This window comes from Orcinus orca, chromosome 3 (assembly GCF_937001465.1).
Source record: "Orcinus orca chromosome 3, mOrcOrc1.1, whole genome shotgun sequence".
Lineage (NCBI taxonomy): Eukaryota > Metazoa > Chordata > Mammalia > Artiodactyla > Delphinidae > Orcinus > Orcinus orca.
The window spans coordinates 119,390,344-119,417,976 of NC_064561.1; the positions used below are offsets into that span (position 1 = coordinate 119,390,344).

At 34.9% G+C, this 27,633-nt stretch overlaps 1 protein-coding gene across 5 annotated transcripts in view; it reads right to left on the reverse strand.

The window, feature by feature from the left end:
• Positions 1-27,633, reverse strand: part of XRCC4 (X-ray repair cross complementing 4) — a 262,034-nt gene that overhangs the window by 199,215 nt on the left and 35,186 nt on the right. The window lies entirely within an intron of this gene.

Here is a 27,633-nt window from a genome sequence, read left to right on the forward strand (position 1 = left end):
GTGCTGACTGTAATTTCTTCTCTTTCATTTCTGATTTTATTTATTTGCATCTCTCTCTTTTTTTCTTGATAAGTCTGGCTAAAGGTCTGTCGATTTTATTTATCTTTTAGACAACCAGCTCTTAGTTTCATTGATCTCTTTATTTTTTACTTTTAGTTTCTATTTCACTTATTCCACTCTGATCTTTATTATTTCCTTCCTTCTACTAACTTTGGGCTCTATCTGCTCTTCTTTTTCTAGTTCCTTTAAATATAAAGTTAGATTATTTCAGATTTTTCTTGTTTCTTGGGATAGGCCAATATCACTATGAACTTCCTTCTTAGAACTGCTTTTACTGTGTCTCATAGATTTTGGAAAGTTGTGGTTCCATTTTCATTTGTCTCAAGGTATTCTTGATCTCTTTTATATCTTTGTTTACCCATTGACTATTCAGTGGCATGTTGCTTAGTCTCCATATTTTGTGTTTTTTCCAGTTTTTGTCTTGTAATTAATTTCTAGTTTCAAAGTGTTGTGGTTGGAAAAGATGCTTGATATGATTTCAGTCTTCTTAAATGTACTGAGACTTTTTTTGTGTGTGGCCTAAAGTGTGATCTATCCTGGAGAATACTCCACGTGCACTTGGAAAAAAATGAGTATTCTGCTGCTTTTGGATGGAATGCTCTGCATATATCTATTAAGTTAATCCCCTATAATGTGTTGATTAAGGCCAGTGCTTCCGTACTGATTTTCTGTCAGGATGATCTATCCATTGATGTAAAAGGGGTACTGAAGTTTCCTACTATTATATTGTTGTCTATTTCTTCCTTTATTTCTGTTCACACTTGCTTTATATGTTTAGTTGCTCCTATGTTGGGTGTATAAATGTTTACAAATTTTATATCCTCTTGTTGGACTGACCTCTTTATCATTATGCTGCTCTTCTATGTCTTTTCTTGCAGTCTTTGTTTTCAAGTCTATTTTCTATGATATAAGTATTAGCAAAGCAGCTTTCTTTTCATTTCCGTTTTTATGGAATACCTTTTTCTATCCCTTTACTTTCAGTCTGTTAGTGTCTTTAGGTTTGAAGCAAATCCCTTGTAGGCAGCAAATAGCAGGATCTTTTTTTTTTTAATCCATTCAACTACCCTATGTCTTTTGACTGGAGAATTTAGTCCGTTTATATTTAAAGTAATTAGTGATAGGTTTGTACTTATTGCCATTTTATTAATTGTTTTCTGGCTGTTTTTTTAGCTCCTCTATGTTCCTTTCTTCTTGGCAACTTTTTATAAATACTTACCTTAGGCTATCACCACAAGCAATACTGTGAAGTTACATCATACACATACTTAAGATACACAAAATCAACTCTATGTGCTTATGTAAAAAAATACAAACAAATATTTTCGGTACAAAGCACCTAAACTAAAGGTAGCTTTTACTATTTTACCTGGTGGCCAGTGAAAGAAGCAGTAATATCTTTTATCACTAGAGGAAAAAACTGCCTATGCTGCACTTATTTTAGATAGTGCCATAGATGTTATACTTAAGACGAATTTAAAGGACTTTCGAGGGTAATTTTTACTACATTCAATTATTACCTTAGGAACTGACTTTAAAACTTAGCCCTCATTCAAGACTCCACTATAATTGTAACATAAATTACAATAATTTACACTAACTCATTTTCACTTAACTTACCACTCTCTACATTGAGGGCCATAGACAAACAAACCACTTAAAAAGTGCTATATGCGGGGCTTCCCTGGTGGCGCGTGGTTGAGAATCTTCCTGCCAATGCAGGGGACACGGGTTCGAGCCCTGGTCTGGGAAGATCCCACATGCTGCGGAGCAACTAGGCCCGTGAGCCACAACTACTGAGCCTGCGCGTCTGGAGCCTGTGCTCCGCAACAAGAGAGGCCGCGACAGCGAGAGGCCCGTGCACTGCGATGAAGAGTGGCCCCCGGGCTTCCCTGGTGGCACAATGGTTGAGTCCACCTGCCGATGCAGGGGACACGGGTTCGTACCCCGGTCTGGGAAGAGCCCACATGCCGTGGAGAGGCTGGGCCTGTGAGCCATGGCCGCTGAGCCTGTGCGTCCGGAGCCTGTGCTCCGCAATGGGAGAGGCCACAACAGTGAGAGGCCGTGTACCACCAAAAAAAAAAAAAAAAAAAGTGTGGCCCCCACTTGCCACAACTAGAGAAAGCCCTCGCACAGAAACGAAGACCCAACACAGCCAAAAGTAAATTAATTAATTTTTAAAAATTTAAAAATAAAAAAGTGCTATATGCTTATGTTTACATAAGAACGTTTATGTAGGAATTTTGTTTTTATTTTAAACAAATCTTATTTTAAAACTTACTATATTAAAAAAACACACAAGCTCTATTTATATAATGACATATATTTCAATATAAAAAAATTCTCTTGACCAGCAGACTATGAATTATACAAACACCTAATTCCCTGAATAATTAGGTTTATGTTTATCATGAAAGTAACAATTCCAACCACACTAAATCCTAGAAATACTTCACACTAGTTTATAGCTGTGTGACAGAGCACAGAATAATTTTTGGAAAAAAATCATAGCACACAAGTCCAATAATCTTTCTCACTGTTCATATACCATCAGTGCGAGGACTTGTGTGTGTGTGTGTGTGTGTGTGTGTGTATGTATGTATTTATTGATTGATTTTTTGCGGCACGCGGGCCTCTCACTGTTGTCGCCTCTCCCGTTGCAGAGCACAGGCTCCGGAGGTGCAGGCTCAGCGGCCATGGCTCACGGGCCCAGCTGCTCCGCGGCACGTGGGATCTTCCTGAACCGGGGCACGAACCTGTGTCCCCTGCATCGGCAGGCGGACTCCCAACCACTGCACCACCAGGGAAGCCCTTGTGTGTGTGTGTATTTATGTTAAACCCTCAGTAAGTAGTAATACTCACAAATATCTTCATTGTACCTATATTTTCTGTGACTAACGAAAACAAGTTCATCTTAGAGCATGCCTTTTTCCCTTAATTGAGCAGTTAGTTAAATTACCTGAGAAACACTCTGAACTCCAAGTGACCTCTGCTATTCCAAACACTATATCCTTAGACCAGTTATACTACCACTCAAACCCTGACCTACCACATCATCCTTAGGAAGATTTAACACCAAGAGGATTCCCCTGCAAAGTAGAACACTTACTTCATTATGATAGATTGCTATGAATGTGCATCACTCAAGGACACCAAATAAAATTGGTATCAGAGAGACAACTGCTTTTTTAATATTCTCAAAAATCCCACTGTAGTGGCAAAACACAGAGACAGACAATACAAATATAATATTTTATGAAGAATGATAGCATTACATAGAAAGCTAGACATTATTTAAAATAATAAGATGTTTTCCATGCTAATATTTAAGAGAATAGCCACAATTTGAAGATTCAATTTACTTATCAGATTTTAGATTTATACGAAAGAAGATTCTTCCTATATTTTTTAATATAGAATATTAGCAGCTCAGGCACTTGGAAAGATTCATTTCTAAGTAATCACTAACTTAGATCAAGCACTAAGTCACAGAATCAGCAATGCTATTTGGGTAAGTGGCAGCAGTTTAAGCAGCCAATCCTCAATAAGCCCTCACTGGACTCTCTGTGGGTGGTCCATTTTGACACTGCCGTCAGTTTAGCCACAGTATACCAAACAAACTGTTACATTAATAGAAATAACAACATCCTCTGCTCACTCTACTCAAAACCCAAAAAAAGTGCTGCTATATAGAACATTTACAACCTGCCAGATAGCAGCTTAGAGGATTAGCATATCAGTGCATTTATAAATCAGTTCTAACAACATCTCTTTTGATGAAATATTACTTTGGTTGGGACTAAATATTTCAAAATACTGAATCACACAGAAATGAAACTTCTTTGATCACTGCTTCAAAAAATTAAAAGGAGAACAAGAATTATAATCAAGAATACTAAAAAATATTTGGAGTTTCTTGTTGTATTGAATAAATTATTCATTTTGCTTTCAAGCCGCCTTTAATCATTACACTGCTATTAAAGTATAACATGTGGGGCTTCCCTGGTGGCGCAGTGGTTGGGAGTCTGCCTGCTAATGCAGGGGACATGGGTTCGAGCCCTGGTCCGGGAGGATCCCACATGCCGCGGAGCAGCTAGGCCCACGAGCCACAGCTACTGAGCCTGCGCATCTGGAGCCTGTGCTCCGCAACAAGAGAGGCCGTGATAGTGACAGGCCCACACACCGCGATGAAGAGTGGCCCCAACTTGCCACAACTAGAGAAAGCCCTCGCACAGAAACGAAGACCCAACACAAAATAATTAATTAAAGTATAACATGTAACACAATGTAACATGCAATGACACATTCATTACACGTTTCCTATATCTCAAAAATAATAAAAATAAAAATATTGTAGACCAAGAATAAGGTAATATAACACATTTCAATGTGGTTCAGTCATTTGAAGAATACATGCTAACCCTGATTAACTAAACAGAACAAGAGCCCAACATAAACTCTATGAATACCAGAATACTATGTAAAGTGGATACTTTTCTCACATTTCAAGATCCATTAAAAAGAACCATCAATGGGTTGATCCAAATCTCTGCCTGGCTGCAGAAACCATTAGGAAATAAAAATATAAATCAATATGGTCATATTGATGTATCAACTATACGATCTGATAATTAAATACAAAATGCACTATATTTTAGTATTCTGATAATAGTAAATTTCTTGTTTTAGATAGGGCTATTCACTGTACAACACTGCAAAAATAAAATATCATAAACTCTTGTTTTTGCTGGTAGGAATTAAAGTTCTTACAGCTTGTTAAATATTCTGTTAAAAAGCATATCTATTTAGAGTACATTTAATACAATTTCGTTGCTATTTTCTTGTGTCTTTACTACAATTTCTTTATTATTATTGTACTGAATGTCCTAATTAAGCTATCTATTCCAGGGAAAGTCATTTATTCACTGATATCTTCACCCCTCACAGACCCAAAGTAAGTACCTAACACAAGGCATTATATAAAGCAGGCACTCAATAAGTATTTGTTTTTAAAAATGTAAAGTTACGGGCTTCCCTGGTGGCACAGTGGTTGAGTTCGCCTGCCGATGCAGGGGACACGGGTTCGTGCCCTGGTCTGGGAAGATCCCACATGCCGCGGAGCGGCTGGGCCAGTGGGCCCATGAGCCATGGCCACTGAGCCTGTGCGTCCGGAGCCTGTGCTCCGCAACGGGAGAGGCCACAACAGTGAGAGGCCCGCAAAAAAAAAAAAAAAAAAAAAAAAGTAAAGTTACATAAACATGTCTTTAAGGACTTGTTTTACATTCTCCTTTACTGGAAGCTGAAGATTGAGGCTATGAATAGATAAGTGATGTCAAATCTGGTTCAGATTCATATCATCACAGGATGTCCTCTAGTGAACCATGAAAGTAGCTCCAGAAGTATTCTGAAGAATAGAGCTCCAAGAAGCTCCCATCAATCAGAGATGGCACAAGGGAAGAGACTTTGAGTTAATTCAATTCCTCATTTCATAAACATTTAACTGAGGATCAAAAGTAAGCCAAAAAGGTTCAAGGTCACAGAGCAAGTAAGTGGTCCCATGTTAAAATATAAAATTACCTAAAAAGCAAGAAAGAAGAAACTACAAAGAAGATTAAGATGAACAGAAGAATTGCCACAAAATAGCAGCTTTTACTGAGTGCCTATCGTGTATCTAGTACGATGCTAAATAATTTTATACAATAATCTCATCTTAAACTCCCATCTGCCACATGAAATACGTATTAATTATCCACATTTTTTAAAGATAATGAAACTGAGATTCAGAGAGGTTAAGGAAGTTTTCAAAGGTCACAAGCGAGTGTAATATGTAGCCAGAATTTAAAGTCAGAACTATGTGACTTCATATCTGGTACCGTTAACCACTTTGTTTAATACTCTCTCTTCCAGCAAAAAAACTTTGATTTTCTGTTTTCCTGCAGTGCATTTCACAGTTACAACAAAATTAACCGTTTGTTTTTTCCTGTGACCAAAACTACAAAGCACACCTAAACATCTTAAATTCAGGCCTCTGGACTTAGGGTTGGAAACAGAAACAGAGAAGACTAAGAGAAATAATAGAAAACATCAAATTTAATTGTCACTTTCAATAACTGACATTCATTTGAAATTAGTTTGTTTTTTAGTAAGCATAATAAAAACACAAAGGATACTAATACTTATTGAATTCCTTCTATGAGCCAGGCACTATCCTGGGTGTTGGGAATACAATGATAAACAGTTCAAGTCCTTGATATCAAAAAATTATATAAAGAACATATAAAATTAATATCATAGTGTTTCCTCCTTTCCAGGAGTATTTTTACTATCAATTATAAACTTTTTAGAGGAATCCATTTTGTCACCCCAATGCAGACACGCATGTTAATAAAATAAAACCTAAAAGGCTTTCTTGATAATGACCACACAGTCAAATAGCCACTAGGAAAGGTAACTATGAGATCATATAAACTGTCCATCAGCCAATACATGACCTGGGCTGATTACTTGTTTTTCCTCTGACTTTTCCAATTCAGTTTGAAACAGCTCAGAGAAAGTCCCCTTGCCAGATTGTTTAGTCTCACAAATCTCACCATTAGATATTTTTTCCTGAGGTTCAGCCGAACTGGCCCTTTGCTTACTTTCATTTCATAACTCTTTTGAGTGTCAATACCAGCTGCTCACTTTCCCTGGAAATTGTCCACTTTTCAAATACAGGCATGACTTTAATTAGACAAGGCATAAACTAGGACAGCAGAGAGACTGATTCTAAGAAATTAGGCCAGAGCACCAATTTCTGAACAAGCGTAAAGTTCAACAATATAAACATACTTCTTTTGAAATATGGAGAAAAGCCACAAGACCATAAGGGACTGGAGAGCTCAAAAGCTAAGTACAGATCTCTACTTCTAGTCATGGTCAAATAGTTCCCATAAAACCAAACCTACCCTAGATAACAATTACACTCTGAATAAAATAGTTTAGGAAAAAGAAAAACAAAACTGAAGGCACAGGAAAGTGAACAAAAGCAGGCTGAATCTGGAAAAAAAGGGAATTGCACTGAATAAGATTCTCATTTTTATGGCCTGAGTTAGGACCCCAATCCCTGCCATGAAGAGCAGTTAAAATTTAATAGAAAACAGTAGTCTTACTCTCCTATAGAATTGAAGACAGAATCCAGGGAAACCACAGCAAGAAAGTAAGGGGAAGAATTCTGTAAAGGAGAGAACCAGAGAAGGGAAGCTCTAAATTCTATGGATAAACTGTTCAAGTCTCTTGCTAATCCTCAAAACAAGTATGTAAGAGAAAGATTCCAAGCAGCCTTCCTAAGGTTAAAAGAACTGACCTGAAATTTCAGCTAACACCCACCACATGGGAAACAGAATTTGAAGTTGGAGTACAGCCAAGTTAAATGACTTAAAAAACAAACAGGCAAAAAAAAATTCAATATTCTTCAAATGAGTCTAACAGAATCCACTTTCTATAATATATTGTTCACAATGTCCAGGACAAAATCTGAAAGTTCTCAACAAATGAAGAAACAAAAACATATTAAAAATAGAATACATACAATCAATGAAGATTGCCATGAGTTTATCCAGATGTTGCAATTAGCAGACAAGGGTTTTAAGTCAGCCAATATAACTATGATCAAGGATTTAAAGTAAAATATGATGATAATAAATGAAAAAGCAGAGAATCTTAGCAGAGAAATAAAAGTTATAAAGAAGAACCTAAAGGAAATATTACAAATAAAAAATATTAAATTCAAAAACTACTGGATTGAGTTGAAAAATGAGACAATGTACTTGAAGAAAGATCAATATAGATGACTGAATCTGAAGAACAGAAAGAAAAAGGATTTTTTAAATAAATAGAGCCTCAAGACCCTTTAACTGAAGTCTCAGAAGGAAAGAAGAAAGAGAATGACAGTAAATAAAACTTTTTTGAGAAATAATGGCCAGAATTTCTCAATTTTAGTGAAAGACATAAATTTACAGATTCAAGAAACTCAGGAACCCCTGTGAAGTAATTTTAAACTCCACTCCTAGGCATATCATGGTCAAATTGTTTAAAACCAAATATAAAGAGAAACTATTAAAAGAAGCCAGGAAAAAAACACATTATAAACAGGAGAACAATAATGCAAATGAATGCTAAATTCTCATCAGAAACAACAGATTGAAAAACAGAAAATTAACACACTGAAATTTCTAAAACAACAACAAAAGTCTATCTAGAATTCTTTGCCCAACGAAAAGATCTTCCAAAATTGAAGGCAAAATAAAGGCAACTGCAGATAAAATAAAACTAAGAGAACTCATTGTCAACAAACCTACACTACAAAAAATGCTACAGCAACATCTTTAGGCTAAAAGGAAATGATACCAGATAAGAATACAGATCAGCAGGAAGGAATAAGGAGCAAAAAGAAATGGTAAATATCTATCCCACAGTATAATGTTAAAATTTTTGCTTTTAGCAGTCTTATTTTTTTTTAATTAAGAGGAAAAGTTAATCAAGTTGAGTGAACTTGTAATATTAACTTATACTGAATATCTTTAAAATTAAGTAACAGCTATTCCCCCCCCAAAAAATTAAGTAACAGCTGTTTTACATTACATTTCTATATTTTCATTTAATTTAAATGTTCAACAGACTTTACTATACTTAAGTATAATGGTAAATTAAAAAAAAAAAAAACACTAATAAAAGTGATTCTCCAAAACTCAAAACAGCACTGGAATAGGTAAACCATTTAATCTCTGAATCACCTTAACAAATAATCATACCTATTCCACAGGGTTATAAGGAGGCTGTAAAATGACATAAAAAAAGGTTGTCACTTTTCATCAAAAAGTATTCTGTCACCGATAACTATTTGAATCTCTATATTTAAGTGGCATGAAGTGTAAAAGATCACATGATATAAATGAAGTTGCATCCCAAATAGACAAACAAACCTATTGAAAAACAGTTACGTTAAACAGGATTTGTAAAAATTATTTGAACAAGTAATTTATCTGAAGGAGATTTTAATAATGTCTAACATTTAGCACTTAGAAATAAAAATAAAATCACAGCTGGGATCTCTAAATAACAATTTTGAAATAACATACAAGGGAAATGGGCATCTCAGGGATGTCATCTACCCAGTTGCCATGTACAGAATGAGCTATTTTACCAGTGTAATCAAAATTAATGACAATTTCTTTAAAAATAAGGAAGCTTACCCAGACAAAACTTCAAAGATCCTTACAAACTTGGCAACATAAGCTCAGTATATACTGGCTGCATGTGGATGTGCAATTTGTCTTGCCATGACTCTTTCCATTTACTGCTGCTCCTTTAGCCAAGGCCCTCCCAACTTTACACCTGGAATATAGTGAATGCCTTAGAACTTTAATAAATCAATTCAATAAAAATTTGAGCACATTAACTACATCCAAAATTAAGAGACATTATATAGAGCATGGTAATTAGCCCACATGCTTTTGAAGTCACTAGCTCTGCCACTCACTAGCTATTTGGCTCCGAATTAAGTTATACACCACTGAACGTTAGTTTCCTCATCCATAATAGTGAGAGAATAACAGGACCTATTTCATAAAATCATCAGGGTTGCATGTGGCATAATGTATGGCATACAGAGGTCATTCTCATTATTAAGCACAGTAAAAGAATGAAATATGACAATTACAATGTCCCAGACCTTATGCAGCTATAAACTGAACTCAATTCAGTGTAAATCGAATTACGAAATAATTCGATGACCTATAGGAATAACAAGAAAGGTGACACCAGTTTTGAAAAAAAAGGAGAAGGTAAGTGAAAACTTCTTGAAGAATAAGGCATTTCCACATACCCACAAAAATATGCACTTTTCATAAGATAGTATATGTAAGAGATATTTAGAGAATAACAAGGGCCTTACAGAGGTGATCAAAATATCTGATTCATTTCTGTCACAAAGAGATTGAAATAGCATTATTTTTTCAGCACAAGGCTATTAATATATTTATCTGTTTCAGATTAGTATTTTGGGAAGTTTAACACCAAAGAAGCACACTGACTGAATAAATCTCATTGCAACACTTTAAAAGAATACCCATACAAAGGGCTAATGCCTCTAACGCAGAAAGACTTCTTAACATTTCAAGTACAAAGGACCAAAATCCAACAGAAAAAAATGTAAAATACATGAACAGACCATATATTAAAAAAAGATATAAAAATGACCCATAAACATATAAAAAGGTGTTCGAATTCATTCAAAATTAGAGAAATGCAAATTAACACTGAGGTACCACTTTGTACCTATCAGACTGGAAAAAATTAAAAAGTTTAGCAGTACGTTCTGTTAGTGAGGCTCTGGGGAATTAGACATTTCATATGTTGCTGATGGTAATACAAACTGGTCCAACTCTTCTGGAGGGGAATTTGGCAATATCTAAGAAAACAATATATGCATTTATTTTCTAGCAATCACACATCTGGGAATTTACCCTGAAGAGAAACCCCCAACAATGCAAAAATACATAGATAATTCACTGCAGCACTGTCTGAATTGCAGAATACTGGAAACAACTTAGATGCTCATACATAGGAGAGAAGTTGAAAATTTTATATTACCACACTATGGAATACGAAGTGCCTGTAAAGATGAAAGAGGAAAATCTTTATGAATTGATGTGGAGTGATTTCCAGGACACGCTGTTATGTGAAAAAATAAAAAAAATGCAAAAAAAAAAGTGTTTACAGCATACTACACTTCATATAAGAAAGAATAAAATGTGAAAAAATATACATGCTCATTTGTACTAAAGAAATACGGGACATATAAACCAGAAACTAATGAGCTTGGTTACCTAGAGGAGCTGCTGGGAACTTAATGAAAAAAGTATAGGAATGGGAAGAGGGTAGTAGGGATGAGGGAGAAGTAGCCCTTTTCTGAATATACCTTTGTATATAGCTGATTCTTGGCAATTGTTCACATCCCAAAAACCAAATAAATAATATCAATCAGAATGTGAGTTGAACCCAAAATGGAATAGGAACACTGAAGGGATGGGAAGGAACAAAACTAATTTAAGACATTCTGGAAAATCATATTTTAAATGTACATTGTAAGGATAAAGACAAAAAGAACTATATACAAATAGTGCACTATATTTAGAAAATTTGTTTTTCACTGGGATACAAGTAAACAATTCTGAAACTACTTTACATTTACACTAGGACTGAGTAAATAAGTAAACATATTGTGGATAATGAAAGCCAGACTTTTCACTGCCAGAGGAAGTGGCAAATAAGCAAGAGGGGAAGGCTAGAATAAACTCTGTGACACTGGGTTGAACGAAAGGTTTTTATCATATATACAAATGGAGAAATGCAGATGTGTGCACATATATTTATAAGTTTACACATGTATTTGCTAGCTCTGCTAGTCCACTGAGGGGACCCAGAAGCAATGGCACCGCAGTAGCAAGAAGCCCACCTAGTACCCACATGTTGATTATAAAATATAATCTTAAATAAAAGGAACTATTGCTCTTTGGATAAATGGTTGATTCCAGGGCTGAGTCAGGAAAGACAAGATGAGCCTGGTACATCTTGCGGTGCCAGAAAGTCAGGAAGGGCTCAAGGTAATGGAGACATATCTAAAAGACCTGAAAGTTGAAGAAGTTCCTAATGGCAAAATCGAGGACAATTTGAGCAATAAAATAAATAATGAGAGCAATTTAACCCATAGAATAAAATAAATGTACTGATAAGAGTACACACTCATATAAATAAATAATTGAATAAATAAATGGAAGAGAAGAAATAGCTTTTCCTTACAGTAGAATTCCAATTAATGAAGAATTCCAATTAATGAAGTAAGGGAATGATGAAACTAGAAAATCATAATTAGATATATCAGACTAATAACTGTTGGAGACAAAAATCATCAATGCATGTTAAAATTAGTGGGAAAAATTATGATGAAAAATAGGGTATTTGTATACTCTCAAAATTATTTAAACACAAGATACTTATTAACAACAAAAGGAAAAAATAGCAAGTTTACAGTGGAAAGAAACCTGGCAGACACTCCCTTAATCAAGTATTCAAAGTTAATATCACTAGTAATAATGCAGATAGATAACATGTACCTCATAATATGTTTCACTGAGAAGGATAGAGCATCATTTCTTTGATATTCTTGTAAAAATCCATAAATTCAACCTAACCATGAGAAAACATAAGACAAAATAACCAGCCAGTGTTCTTCAAAGGTAGGAAAACCAAGACTGAAGAACTTTCACAGACTAAAAGATAATGGAGACCATCAAATGCAATGTGAGACACTTGTATTCTGGACCAGGAAAAAAACTTTAGTGAGCATAATGAACTGAAATGTTCGTTTCTCCCCGAAATTCATACATTGAGGCCCTAACCCCTTCTAATGTGATGGTATTTGGAGGTGGGGTGTTTGGGAGGTAATTTGGTTTAGATGAATTCACAAGGGCAGGGCCCCCCTGATAGGATTAGTAACTTTATAAGAAGAGGAAGACATGTATACTCTAATATGTATAAAATAGATAACTAATAAGAACCTGCTGTATAAAAAAATAAAATAAAATAAAATTCGAAAAAAAAAAAAAAAGAAGAGGAAGAGATTAGAGCTAGCTCTCTGTCCACCACATAAGAATACAGCAAGAAGGCAGCCGACTGCAAGCCAGGAGGCAGGTTCTTCCCAAGAACTGAATCGGATGGTTCCTTGATCTTGGACTTCCCATCCTACAGAACTGTAAGAAATAAATTCCTGCTATGTAAGCCACCAGTCTATGGTATTTTGTTACAGAAGCCACGGCAGACTAAGAGTGGTAAAAATGGGAAAATTCAAATAAGATCTGTAGATTACTGTGTCAATGTTAATGTCCTGATTGTTAATAATTGTACCATGATTACATAAAATGTGAATATTAGGGAATATAGGATAAAGGATATACAGGAATTCTCCTTAGTATTTTTCCACTTTCTCTATAAGTCTAAAATTAAAGTATTAAAAAAGATAGCTGTCAAAAGATATAAACTGATCAAGAACCATAACAAATCAGGAAAAACATCATTATAATCCACCATTATGGTTCTAGTCACATGGGCATATCTCCACTATTGGACTGGTTTTGGATCATTTGTAGCCAGAAATATCACATCCTCTCCAGAAGTTGCACAAATAAAGCAATTAATCTTTAATTGTTATAATGGTATACCTTTTTAAACAATTATTTTTTTGCATGCTTCCAGTTTTGAATAAAATTATTTACTATGTGGCCAATTTTAATCAATGTATGTTATGCTACTATACCAGAAAATTCAACAGAGAAAATGAAGCTCTGGATCCACCAGTAAACTTACATCTGATAGAGCATACAGTATAACAATAACATGTGTTTAACAAGGCTTCTCTGAGGTCAAGGGAGTTCTAAGTCACTCCCAATTTTTTAATCTCCAGACACATTAAAAGTGAAATCAAGATTACAAAAATTATATAATCATATTTAAACTGATTTTATTTATAGTGTGCTTCAAATGATATAGCTTGAAATGGGATAAAATTTTAAACTGGCATAAAGAATGTCTGCTAAGACAATGTATAAACCCATTTATAGATAATATCAGAAGTATATGCTGGAGGCCCTTCTGAATACAAGGCATCAACCTGATGGCCTCTTGGGACAGGTCACAAACCATACAATTCACAGTTAACAAAGATCTGCACACACGCATCAATCTTACTGCCCACAGCCATAAACTCTGGGTGTTCTCATTATTAGCCTATTTGAACTCAGTTTTTTCATCATTAAATAAAGACAAATGACTTGCTGAAACCCATATAATTAGAAATAGATACAAGACTCAAGACAAGATCTCAAGTTCTTTCCATTATGCCACATTTCCTCTCAACAAAAAGGTCACTCCCAAGACACCCAGATTTGCTGGAATTTCAAACTCAGCTAAGACATGGTCACTGCCCTCAAGGATTTTACCGTATAATGGAAGAGACACCCAAGTAAATAATTAATAACAACGAATATTTATAAAGTGCCTATTATAAGCAAGAACTGTCCTAGAAAAAGTATACACACACACACACCTATACACTAATTCATTAAATCCTTACAATCACTAAGTCAGGTATTAGTATTATTTCTGAACTATAAGAGAAAAACTGAGGACAAACAACTGAATAAGCTGCCCACAGTCTGACACCTGAGATCCAAATCAAGTCATCAGGCAATGGGACAGTAGCATGTCCAGAATGGGTTACACAGGTGCAGTAGGCTATAAACTGTTTTAGTAGTGAATTTTTAAAGTATAAAAGTATAGCCTTTAAAAAATGTATAATAGTTTCAATGTCATTTGAACAGTATTTCTCTCTCTATAAACTTCCTAAATTCAATATTTTTTGAAGAGGTACATACAGCTATACTATACTGCATCTCTTCCAAACTTAACCACTGAAATATCCTAGGTGGTCTAATTATTACATTAGTTATGATTTTTTATCAACATTAAAGATTTCTGTTCTGCATTCATTTTTAAAATACCTAGTTTTAATATCAACTTAATTAGCAATTATGTTCCACAATTTTTCCTGCTAATACAAAAGTATGTACCGCCTTCATCATCATCAACACCATCTGATTTTAGATGTTCCTCAAATATTTTAGATTCTATTAATCTTCTCAATTGGTTATTTACCTACAATTTCAGGATAGTAACAGTCAATGAAAATCTGATTCTTGACTGAATTTCATAATAAACAGTTTTCTTCTAGAAATAAAAAAGCAATGCCTATCTAAGAAAACAAACAACTGAACGTAATTTGATTAAATTGATAAAGAAGACTGTAGGTCTTTATAGCTTCAGAAAATCAAGTTGTCAAAGTATAACTAATTTTAATTTTTTCTATGCAATAATTTAAAACAGTATTGAGAATGTAGGTGATTATAAAGCAATTATACTCCAATAAAGATGTTAAAAAAAAGAATGTAGGTGATCTAAAAATATTTTGCAAATTTAAAATTCTAAAGTGAGAATGTCAAAGGCCTAGAATCACCTTAAGTACTTTATCCTTAGTAGACTCAAATTTTAAATGATGATAACTTAATGACTTAGTTAAAGCTGGAGCATCATGAGAATTAAAAGAAAATCCAAATTCAAAAAAAGTAACTAAATAATGAAGATTATCACAACTCGGGTGCCTTGATAATCTTCTTCCTAACCTTAGTGTCTTAAGTGCATGGCATGAAGCAATGATACCTAGAAGACCATGCCATCCTACTCAGGAGGGAAATACCATCTCAAATTTTAAAAGTTTCTGTAGGGGCAAAATAAGTAACAAATCTAAGAGACATTATCACTACATGTGATCTAACTCAAGGTACTGTAATTGACAGACAAAGCTAACATGCTACACATAATCGCAAAATTCTTCATTTTATTACCCTGTGTAGAAAGAATGGGAATCAGATAAGGGAGTTGGAAGTATTTTACCTCAATAGGGTATAAAATTGGACCTAAAATAAATGTTCTGGTCCTCTTTAACAGAGCTTTAAAAGGCAAGACCCTAAGGATTACACTGTTCCAAAGTAACTTAAACTGTGTCCCAGAACAAAACAAAAGTTTATAAAAATACAAAAATATGCAGCACCAAGTAAGATTTACAATATTTGGCATCCAATCAAAGATTAGCAGCATGCAACAAAAAGAGAAAATATAACACAGAAAATATGATAGGGCAGAAAAATCTATCAATACCTATGCCAAAATAATACAGGTTACCAAATTAATGGACAAGGTCATTGAAAGTGACTATAATTTTATTCCATATATTCAAGAATGTAAAAGAAAGATTGTACATGGTAAGAAGAGTTAGAAAAGACATTAAATAGATGTGAATCAAACTTTGATGAAAATCACAATTTCTGAGATAAAAGATACACTGAATGAAATTAACAGCATATTACACATAGCAAAAGAAACAGTGAATATGAAGACAGAGCAATAGAAACTATTCAAAAATAAAAATGGGGAGAAAAAAAAGAAAGGAAGAAAGAAAAGAGGATCAAGGAGCTATAGGACAAATTCAAGCAACATAATATACATGTATTGATATATATAATTGGAGTCTCCAAACAGGAAGGAAGGGAAACAGAAAAACTATTTGGATAATGACCAAATTTTGCCAAAACTGACTAAAAATATAAACTAACAGATCAAAGAGGCTCAATAAAGATAAAAAACTACACTAAGGCATATCATAATCAAATTGTTCAAAGACAGTGATAAAGAGAAAAATTTTAAAAGAAGCTGGAGAAAGAAGGCACATTGCTTAGATACGAACAATGACAACTGACTAGCCAGAAGACAATAGAGCAACATTTTTAAAGTACTGAAAGAAAAAGCTGTCAACTTAGAATTTTCTACTCAGTGAAAATATCTTTTAAAAAGAAGGGTGAAATACAGACTTTTGCAGATTCACAAAACCTGAAAGAATCCATCACAAGCAGACCTGCATGAAAAGAAACATTAAACAAAGTCCTTCTGACAGAACATAAATAATATTACATGGAAAACTGGATCTACACAGAAAAATGAATTGCTCCAGAAGAGGTAAATTTGTGGGTAAATATAAAAGACTTTCAAAATATTTAAATCACTTTAAAAGACAACTCAGAATTCTGATTCTGGACAAGATGGAGATAGCTCATTACATTCTATTACTCTCACTAATTACAAACAAAAATCCTGAAAGACTTAAAGCAACTATTAAAAGATTCTTTAAGGTAGAGAAAAGAAAGCAGATTTACTAGGAACCTTGGAACTTGAGGAAAGACTTGGCAGAAAGTTCCCTGGTTGGTTTTGTTTTGTTGACTTTCATATATCCAACCTGGATATTAAAGAAGCCTGCAACATGAAAACACCAGTGGGTACAAATAAACAAAAAGAAAAACTACTTCTGTCTGGCCGTGGTAAGTAGAAAAGGGTAGCCAGGAAAGACAGAAGCCTTTTGCCTAAAACCCTTCCCCTCTCAGTTCAGGCTAAGAACCCAGAAGAAACATGCCTATCCCCATCCTGATCCCAATCCTGTACTAAAGACAGGAGGCTGTAGGTGGAGCCTCGTCTACCACCCTCACCCTGAACTCAGAAGGTGAAGTCCCTTCCTCTCTCTACTTGGGGCTGTGGCCATGGAAATGGTGGGCAGGGACTTAACATCCAGCCATTCTCACCCTGCACTAATCAGGTGGCACTCTTCTCTCCAGTACCACAGACATACACCATGATCAAGTATATTCCAGGAATGCAAGGCAAAAGCTCAATCTTTGTAATCCACCATATTAACAGTCTAAAAAAGGAAACTCATATGACCACGACTTGATACAGAAAAAAGCATTTAAGACAATTCAATATCTATCCATAATAAAACCATCAGCAAACTAAGAATAGAAAGAAATTTCCATAATCTGATAAAGAGCATTTGAAAAATAAAACTACAGCTAACAGCATACTTAATGGTGAAAGCCTGAATGCTTTCCCCCTAAAATGGGGCATAAGGCAAGGATTTCTTTTCTCACCACTAAAATTCCACATAGTAGTTTCATATCCTAGCCAGTGAAATAAGGCAAAGAGAGGAAATAAAAGGCATAAAGATTGGGGGGAAAAAAGGAAATAAAACTATACCCACTGGCAGACATTATTATATAAGTAAAAGATACCAACAAAACTACACACACACAATAAAACAACAACAACAAAACATTCCGGAACAAATAAGGAAATTTAGCAAGGTTGGGGATTATAAGGTCAACACAGAAAAATAAACTATATTTATATATGAGTAATGGAACTATTGGAAACTCAAATTTAAAAAAACAAAACCACTTATAATAATTCCAGAAAGACTGAAATAACTAGAAATAAATCTAACAAAACACATACAGGATCTGTGTGCTAATAAACACTACAAAATACTGATGAAAGATATCAAAGAAAACCTAAAAAATACTGTGTTTATGGACAAGAAGACTCAACTGTGGTTTTTTTGTAAATAGAGTAAAGCTGCTTTTAAAATGTATTCGGAAAGGCAAAGAAACTAAATTATCTAAAACAACATTGAAAAAAAGAATAAAGTTAGAGGAATTACACAACCTAATTTTAAGGCTTATAATGTAGCTACAGTAATTATGCCAGTGTGGTACTGGTGGAGGGATATATACATAGATTCATGAAACAGAATACAGAGTCCAGAAATAGACCCACACAAGTACAGCCAATGAGTTTTAATAAAGGGGCAAAAGCAATTCAATGGAGAAAGGAGAGTCTTTTCAACTAATGGTCTTAGTTCAACTGGACATTCATATCCAAGAAAATGAACCTTAACCTAAACAAAAGTAACTCAAAACAGATGATAGATCTAAATGTAAAACATGAAACTATAAAACTTTTTTAAAGAAAATCATGGAAAATCTTCATGACCTAGGGATAGGTAAAGAGTCCTTTCACATGACACCAAAGAATAATCCATAAAAATTTTAAAAATCCAGAAATTGGACCATTCATCAAAAATAAAAACTTCTGCTCTACAAAAGACCCTATTAATAAAATGAACATACCAGGCTTCCCTGGTGGTGCAGCGGTTAAGAATCCGCCTGTCAATGCAGGGGACATGGGTTCGAGTTCTGGTCCGGGAAGATCCCACATGCCGTGGAGCAACTGGGCCTGTGCGCCACAACTACTGAGCCTGCGCTCTAGAGCCCATGAGCCACAACTACTGAAGCCTTCGCGCCCTAGGGCCATGCTCTGCAACAGGAGAAGCTACCTCAGTGAGAGGCCCACGCACAGTAACGAAGACCCAATGCAGCCAAAAATAAATAAATAAATAAATTTTAAAAGAAAAAAAAAAAAAAAACTCATTTCAACCTCCTAGAAACTTCTGGTTTCTTCTGCAATTTCTCTAAAAAAAAAAAAAAAGTAAACATACCAGTGATAGACTAGAAGATATTTGCAAATCACATATCTGATAAATAAATACAAACAATGCAACTAAAAACATGGGTAAAATTTGAAAAGACTCTTCACCAAGATGGTTATACAGATGTCAAATAAGCACATGAAACCAACATCCCCAGCCATTAGGGAAATAGAAATTAAAGCCACAATAAGATACCATACATACCATGCCTATTAGAATGGCTAAAATAAAAAATACGGACAACACTAAGTGCTGGAAAGAGTGTGGATCTTTCATACATTTCAGGTAGGAATATAAAATGGTACACCCACTTTGGAAAACAGTTTAGCAGTTTCTTTATAAAGGTAAACACATACTTGTCATACAAGCCAGTATTCCCAATCTTAGATATTTATCTTAAAGCAGAGACCAGCAAACTCTAAGAGGACCAAAAGTAAATATTTCAGTCATTGCACACCACAATGTCCTGTTGCAGCTATTCAACTTTGCCATTATAACACAAAAGCAGCCACAGACAATACACAAACAAATGGGCACACTTATGTCCCAGTAAAACTTTACCAAAATGGGCAGCCGATTTACAGGATATAGTTTGCCAATCTCTGCACTAGAGAAATGAGGACTTATATTCACACAGAAACCTATGCATAAATGTTTAAAGCAGCTTTGTAATAGCCAAAAAGTGGAAATGACACAAATGTTCTTAAGTCATTAATGGATGAACAAACTGATACAGTCATACAATGGACTACTCAGAAATAAATAAAAATAAATTATGATATTTGCAACAACTTGAATGTCTCTCAAGGGCATTATTATGCTCAGTGGGTGGGGGAAGCTAATCTCAAAAGGCTACATACTATATGATTTCATTAATGTAATATTCTTGAAATAACAAAAGCGCAGTGATGAAGAACAGATAAGTGGTTGCTGAGGGTTACATTGGAGAGCCGGTACAACTATAAAGGGGTAGCACAAAGGAACAAAGAGGTTTCTTTGTGATAATAGAACAGTTCTGCACCCTGATTGTGGTAGTGGTTATATGAATCCATACATGTAATAAAATTCATATAACTATAAACACACAAAAATGAAACAAAAAAGCATAACAACAAAAAAACAGATTACTTGTAAAAAGTAGCAAAATCTGTATAAGGTTTGTAGTTTATAATATTGTGCCAATGTCAATTTCCTGCTCTTAATAATGTACTATGGTTATATATTGTTATCATTGGGGAACCCAGGTGCAGGGTATCCTGAACTCTATGTCTTATTTTTGAAACTTTTTGTGAGTCTAAAATTATTTCAAAATAGATTTTAAAAGTTAATTGGCTGTTAAAAACAAAAAGTATTACAATATATTGTGGAGTTTATAACATACATATCAACAGAAGTAAAATGTATGACCAAAATAACATAAAGGCTAAGAGAGGAAAAATGGATGCATAATGTGTGTGTGTATATATAATGTATATTGCTATAAGAGTTTTAAACTATCTGTAAAGCAGTATATCACTTCAAGGTAGACTGTGATAAGGTAAAGATACATGCTATAAACTCTAAAGCAAGCATTAAAATAGCGTAAAAATGAGTTATAAGCCAACCAAAAAGATTAAATAGTATCATAAAAAAATACTAAAGTAGGCCAAAAAAAGACACAATAAGAGAAACAAGGAAATAAGGTGAAACAGAAAGAGACAGCAGATTTTAAAACCATCATCAATAATTACATAAACTGTAAATGCCCTAAACACCCCAATTAAAAGACACAGATTGCCAGATTGGATTAAAAAAGCAAAATCCAACTATATATTTCTTAAAAGAAACCCAATTTAAATAAAGATAAAAATAGTCAAAAGCAGAAGGATGGAAAAAGATATGTCATGCTAACTCCTATCAAAAGAAAGCTGGAAGTGGATTTTAGATCAAAGAATTTTAAGTGTTAGAGGGTCATTTCATAATGATAAAGGGATCAAATCATCACGAGGACAAGACAAACCTTAATGTTTTGCACTTTATAACAAAGATTCAAAAATACATGAAGCAAGACCTGATTATGCTTCAAGGAGAATAAACCAATCCATAATTACAGTTACAGATTTGAATACATTCTGTCATTGGTGCAACAAGTAGATAGAAAATAAGCAAAAATATAGAAAACTTAAATAACAAGCTCAACCAACTTGATCTGACATTTATAGAACAATCCACCAAACAACAGCAGAATAAACATTTCTTTCAAGTGGTCAAAGACCACTGAACAAGAGAGACCATATTTGGAGCCTCAGCATAAGTCCAAATAAATTTAAAAGTTTAGTGGGTGCCTGGAACCTGGAGAGTAAGCAGAGTGAGGAAGAAAGGGGCTAATTGGGGATTGACCTCAAAGAGGCACAAAGGAACTGTCTAGAGTAATGAAAACTGAATTTTACATAGGTACATTCTATTGTATGTACACTACACCTAAACAACAAGAAAAATTTTACTTGATTTTGACAGAGACCTGGATTCTACCCTACCTGACTTACTACCTGTGCTTTCCTTAGGAACTTGCTTATGCTTTTAGCAACTGTTTCCTCACATACAGAGAGTGACGATGCCAACACCACATGATGAAGTGAGAGTACATGTTAACTGAAAAGGAGATTAACTGGAAAATAATAAGCAAATATTAATACTCAAAAGTTCTCTTAGAGCATAGTTTTTACATGCTACTTCCTACTTCTGTTTTTGCTCTAAGTTGTTTATTTTCTGAAAAATCCTGGAATAACTGAAAAAATTAAAATACAATGACTGAGGTGTTTCTTATAAAAGAAGAAAACACTTTAAATCAAAGCAGAGCAATATGAAAAAAGAAAAGGAAAATGAGTTCTCAAATACAAAACTGTATAACTAAAAATTAATTTTTTAAAGTAATAATTCTGAAGTCTTTTCCATGGCTTAACTACAAAACATATACTTTGAGCAGGACTTCTGCACCACTTACATTACTGATTTAGTTCCCACATTCCAAAAGGTCAGGAATTATAAAGCGTTTAATACAAAAATGGCAGACGTATACAAATATTTTTATCATAGAAATAAAGAATACTGCAATTTCTTTTTGAGGCATTCAAGCAACACATTTGCAACCCATACTCCCACAAACCTGAAAATCATTACTATTTTTGACAAACTCTTTGGCAGAGTACCATAACAAATGCTCCAATTCTGATATTTCATCTGGAAATACCCATTTGATTCCAAAGTCCCCCAAACCACAGGGACACATGGCAATAATATAGGATTTTAGACTGCTGTTTTTAAAAACAACTTTGAATGTTTGAGCTAACTTATTTTACTTCATTTTTATATATCTGAGAAATGTAAGTTAAATAAATATAGAGAGGTTGTTTGAACTTTTTTAACTTCCACTTAAAAAAAGTTATGACATATAGTAAGATACAAACTAACCTATACCTTACTATATGTTGTAACATTTTTTAAACAACTGAAACAATTATTTATAATGAAAATTCTAGAGAAAGACCCTTGTAACAATAAAAGTGAATCCTTCTAAATGACTGAATGACACTTCAATCTCTCCTAAAATGTAACATGCAGAGATTGCTCCTTGTTCCTCAATATCCACCTTCCCCTTTTTACACAGTAATGAAAATTTCTGGGCATAGGACACAGCTGAAGATCACACTTCACAGATTCCCTTGCAGCTAGGTGAACCCACGTGACAGTTCCGGACAATGGGATGCAAGCAAAAGTAATGCTTGCAATTTTACAGTGATAGTCAAAGAAAATGCATGTGTGCTTTATTTTCTCTTTAACTCAGTCTTGTTGCCTGAAAGGTGAGCATAACAGTAACAATGAGATAAAAACTCCCTGGGCCCCTGCATCATAAAACCATTGTATTAACCCAGGCCTGCCTATTCGGATCATTACATCAGAGAAAAGCAAACTTCCATGCTTTTTAAGTCATCAAATTTTCAGGCTAACTGTATCCGAAGCCAATATCTGCTGGTGGGGCAGGAGAGAGGAAGGGAAAGAAAATGCAAAAAGACTTTATTTTAATTCTAACAGAAACCTAAAGCCAATTTTCATGTATGCTTCTAGTGTGTGGGGGAGGGTGTGTATGTGTGCTTATCATGTTTAATTTTCTTTCAAACCTCATGGCTTTCCTTCATTAGGACTATTTTTAGAAACATAAAACTGCAGTATGTTAGATGACCTGGAATGAATCAAGAAATCACTTCAAAACTTTATAGATGAGAAAACAGATGTATGAGCAAGCTAAACTATGAACCCATGGTTACTCTTTTTTTTTTTTAATTTTTGAATTTTATTTTATTTATTTTTTTATACAGCAGGTTCTTATTAATCATCAATTTTATACACATCACTGTATACATGTCAATCCCAATCACCCAATTCAGCACACCACCACCACCACCCGACCCGTGGCTTACCCCCTTGGTGTCCATACGTTTGTTCTCTACATCTGTGTCTCAGTTTTTGCCCTGCAAACCCGTGCATCTGTACCATTTTTCGAGTTTCCACATATAGGCGTTAATATACGATATTTTTTTCTCTTTCTGACTTACTTCACTCTGTATGACAGTCTCTAGATCCATCCACGTCTCAACAAATGACTCAATTTCATTCTTTTTTATGGCTGAGTAATATTCCATTGTGTATATGTACCACATCTTCTTTATCCATTCATCTGTCGATGGGCATTTAGGTTACTACCATGACCTAGCTATTGTAAATAGTGCTGCAGTGAACATTGGGATGCACGTGTCTTTTTGAATTATGGTTTTTTCTGGGTATATGCCCAGTAGTGGGATTGCTGGGTCAGATGGTAATTCTATTTTTAGTTTTTTAAGGAACCTCCATACTGTTCTCCATAGTGGCTGTATCAATTTACATTCCCACCAACAGTGCAAGAGGGTTCCCTTTTCTCCACACCCTCTCCAGCATTTGTTGTCTGTAGATTTTCTGATCATGCCCATTCTAACTGGTGTGAGGTGATACCTCATTGTAGTTTTGTTTGTTTGTTTGTTTTTGCGGTACGCAGGCCTCTCACTGTTGTGGCCTCTCCCGTTGCGGAGCACAGGCTCCGGACGCGCAGGTTCAGCGGCCATGGCTCACAGGCCTAGCCGCTCCGCGGCATGTGGGATCCTCCCGGACTGCGGCACGAACCCATGTCCCCTGCATCGGCAGGCGGACTCTCAACCACCGCGCCACCAGGGAAGCCCCTCATTGTAGTTTTGATTTGCATTTCTCTAATAATTAGTGATGTTGAGCAGTTTTTCACGTGCTTCTTGGCCATCTGTATGTCTTCTTTTGAGAAATGTCTATTTAGGTCTTCTGCCCATTTTCGGATTGGGTTGTTTGTTTCTTTAATATTGAGCTGCATGAGCTGTTTATATATTTTGGAGATTAATCCCTTGTCCATTGATTTGTTTGCAAATATTTTCTCCCATTCTGAGGGTTGCCTTTTCATCTTGTTTATGGTTTCCTTTGCTGTGCAAAAGCTTTTAAGTTTCATAAGGTCCCATTTGTTTATTTTTGTTTTTATTTCCATTACTCTAGGAGGTGGGTCAAAAAAGATCTTGCTGTCATTTATGTCAAAGAGTGTTCTTTCTATCTTTTCCTCTAAGAGTTTTATAGTGTCTGGTCTTAACATTTAGGTCTCGAATCCATTTTGAGTTTATTTTTGTGTATGGTGTTAGGGAGTGTTCTAATTTCATGCTTTTACATGTAGCTGTCCAGTTTTCCCAGCACCACTTATTGAAGAGACTGTCTTTTCTCCATTGTATATCTTTGCCTCCTTTGTCATAGATTAGTTGACCATAGGTGCATGGATTTATCTCTGGGCTTTCTATCTTGTTCCATTGATCTATGTTTCTGTTTTTGTACCAGTACCATATTGTCTTGATTACTGTAGCTTTGTAGTATAGTCTGAAGTCAGGGAGTCCGATTCCTCCAGCTCCATGTTTTTCCCTCAAGACTGTTTGGCTATTCGGGGTCTTTTTTGTCTCCATACAAATTTTAAGATTTTTTGTTTTAGTTCTGTAAAAAATGCCATTGGTAATTTGATGGGGATTGCATTGAATCTGTAGATTGCTTTGGATAGCATAGTCATTTTCACAATATTGATTCTTCCAATCCAAGAACATGGTATATCTCTCCATCTGTTGGTATCATCTTTAATTTCTTTCATCAGTGTCTTATAGTTTTCTGCATACAGGTATTTTGTCTCCCCCCAGGGTTACTCTTATAAAAAAAAATTAGGTCTTTTTTACATGGCTTATGAATGAAAATGTTTTCTGAAGGAACAGAGCAAATTATGAGAGAAGAAGAGGAAGACTTTTTTTTTTTTTTTTTTTTTTTGCGGTACGCGGGCCTCTCACTGTTGTGGCCTCTCCCGTTGCTGAGCACAGGCTCCGGACGCGCAGGCTCAGTGGCCATGGCTCACGGGCCCAGCAGCTCCGCGGCATGTGGGATCTTCCCGGACCGGGGCACGAACCTGTGTCCCCTGCATCGGCAGGCGAACTCTCAATCACTGCGCCACCAGGGAAGCCCAGGAAGACATTTTTAATTAAGATGTATTATTTGCATGACAAAGTATATACTGCAAAATCCATATGAACTGTAAAAGGCAGAGCGAAAAGAGTGACACAAAGTACATGATAATCTCTTGAGTAGGCAACAGTACTTATAGTGAAGAGATAATGAGTTCTAAATGCTTGTACTAGAGTATGCTGTCATCCAGAACAATCTATTGCCAACTGAAGTGTCCTGGTGATGGAGCAGGAAGGGTCCCAGAGGTTTGTACTGTACGGAGAAAAAGAGTTAGCGTCCAACTGGCCATTCAACATTTATCCCAATGAGAATTAAGCTAAAATTAGAAGTCTATGTTATCTGTAAGGAAAAGCCAATGAGAGCAAAAATGAAATTTTGAGTATTATGAGCTCAAAAGCAATCTCATGAAAATTATGGATCCATCCCTCAAAAAGAATGTATATAAACATCAACATACACATTATACATATTAAATATTTCATTGCTTTGGAAATGGACAATTAAAACACAAGGTAATATTTCAAAAAAAAACAGGTCTTCTTGAACATAAAAATTAGTAGTTATTTCCTTTTTAAAAATAGGAAAAAAAGGAGAAAATTTGATAGAAATGTAAATTTCAAATAAGTCATATGACTTGAATACTCAAAATGTTCAAATTATGCAGTGATCTTCAACACAGAATTAGACACATAAAACTTTTTGAATTGATGACAACAAATGCCCAAAAACCCTGACTCTAAGAGGTATGAAACTGGTAGCTAATGTACTTAGAACTCATGGAATATTCTTTGTCATGGGAGAGTAACCTTATGTCAACAACAGAACAGAATTCACTATAACCTTTTGAGGTGAATCTATGTTCATTCTTTTCTTCTAAGTGTAGGAGGTCATTTTTGGCAACAATCAGACATCTGTGTCGTCAAGGAATGGATTACAAACTCCTTTTAAAGTTTTAGGTCATCCAAAGCAAAATTAGCCTTAAAAAGTATTCTGCCATGTTTCCAATTGTCTGCATATTTTTGCCAGCAGATGACTTTAAAAGATACTGTCACTCTGAAATTCAATTTGCAGAAGCACATCCTACAGCACTAGAAGATTCCCACGGAAATTTGGCCAAATAAACTTGTGATTTTCATCTGCATCCGTAAGGCTGACTGTAGCACCTCATACTGAAAGTTTTATCTCATTCAAACATCCAAAAATATCTCTCAAGTAAGCCAAGTCATGAACTCCTCCTCAACAAACCATTCTGAAAGTAGCCTTTCTTTTTCTCATACGCAAATTAATAAATGAATAAATAGTGAGGCAGGAATCTAAACTGCATTGTAGTGCTTTAGGGCATATTTGTTAGGGAACCAACACTCATCTGCCTTACTAGGAATCTCTTAATCTGTTTCTATTTTTTTGAGAAAACCTGTTGAAAAGCTAGTGGTTCAAGCCTTTGGCTCTGATAAAGTTGATTAATATCAGGGTAGTAAGCAAGCTATCTTTCAGGATTATTGTCACGGTTTTTGAGTCTGATACATGCCAAGCCAACTGTAAACAACTGAAGTCATGAGGACTTTCTTCACAAAGGCAGCAAGATCCGATGTATCGCTAAGCATGTCAAGTACTCCATCCAAACCCTCCTTTTCACCATGTCAAAGATACCAAAAGCAAAAAAAATAAAAAAAAAAAAAGCAAAAAAAAAAAAAAAAAGAAGATACCAAAAGCCTTTTAGGTACCCAAAAGTACTCTCACACTCTTAATTTGTTATGCACCAGTGTAACACAACACATATGAAAACCAGAAACTGGAGGCATGAAATAATGTTAGTCATTACATACATATGCTTGTTGAGTGGGAAATGGTATTATAACCAATTTGACAATGATCTGCTTCAAAATATTAGAAGAAACAGTCAGCAGTTCCATAGTATATAACATCATTTGATTGTACTTGAGCCACAGGAAAGAGTATTTTGCGATAAATAACAA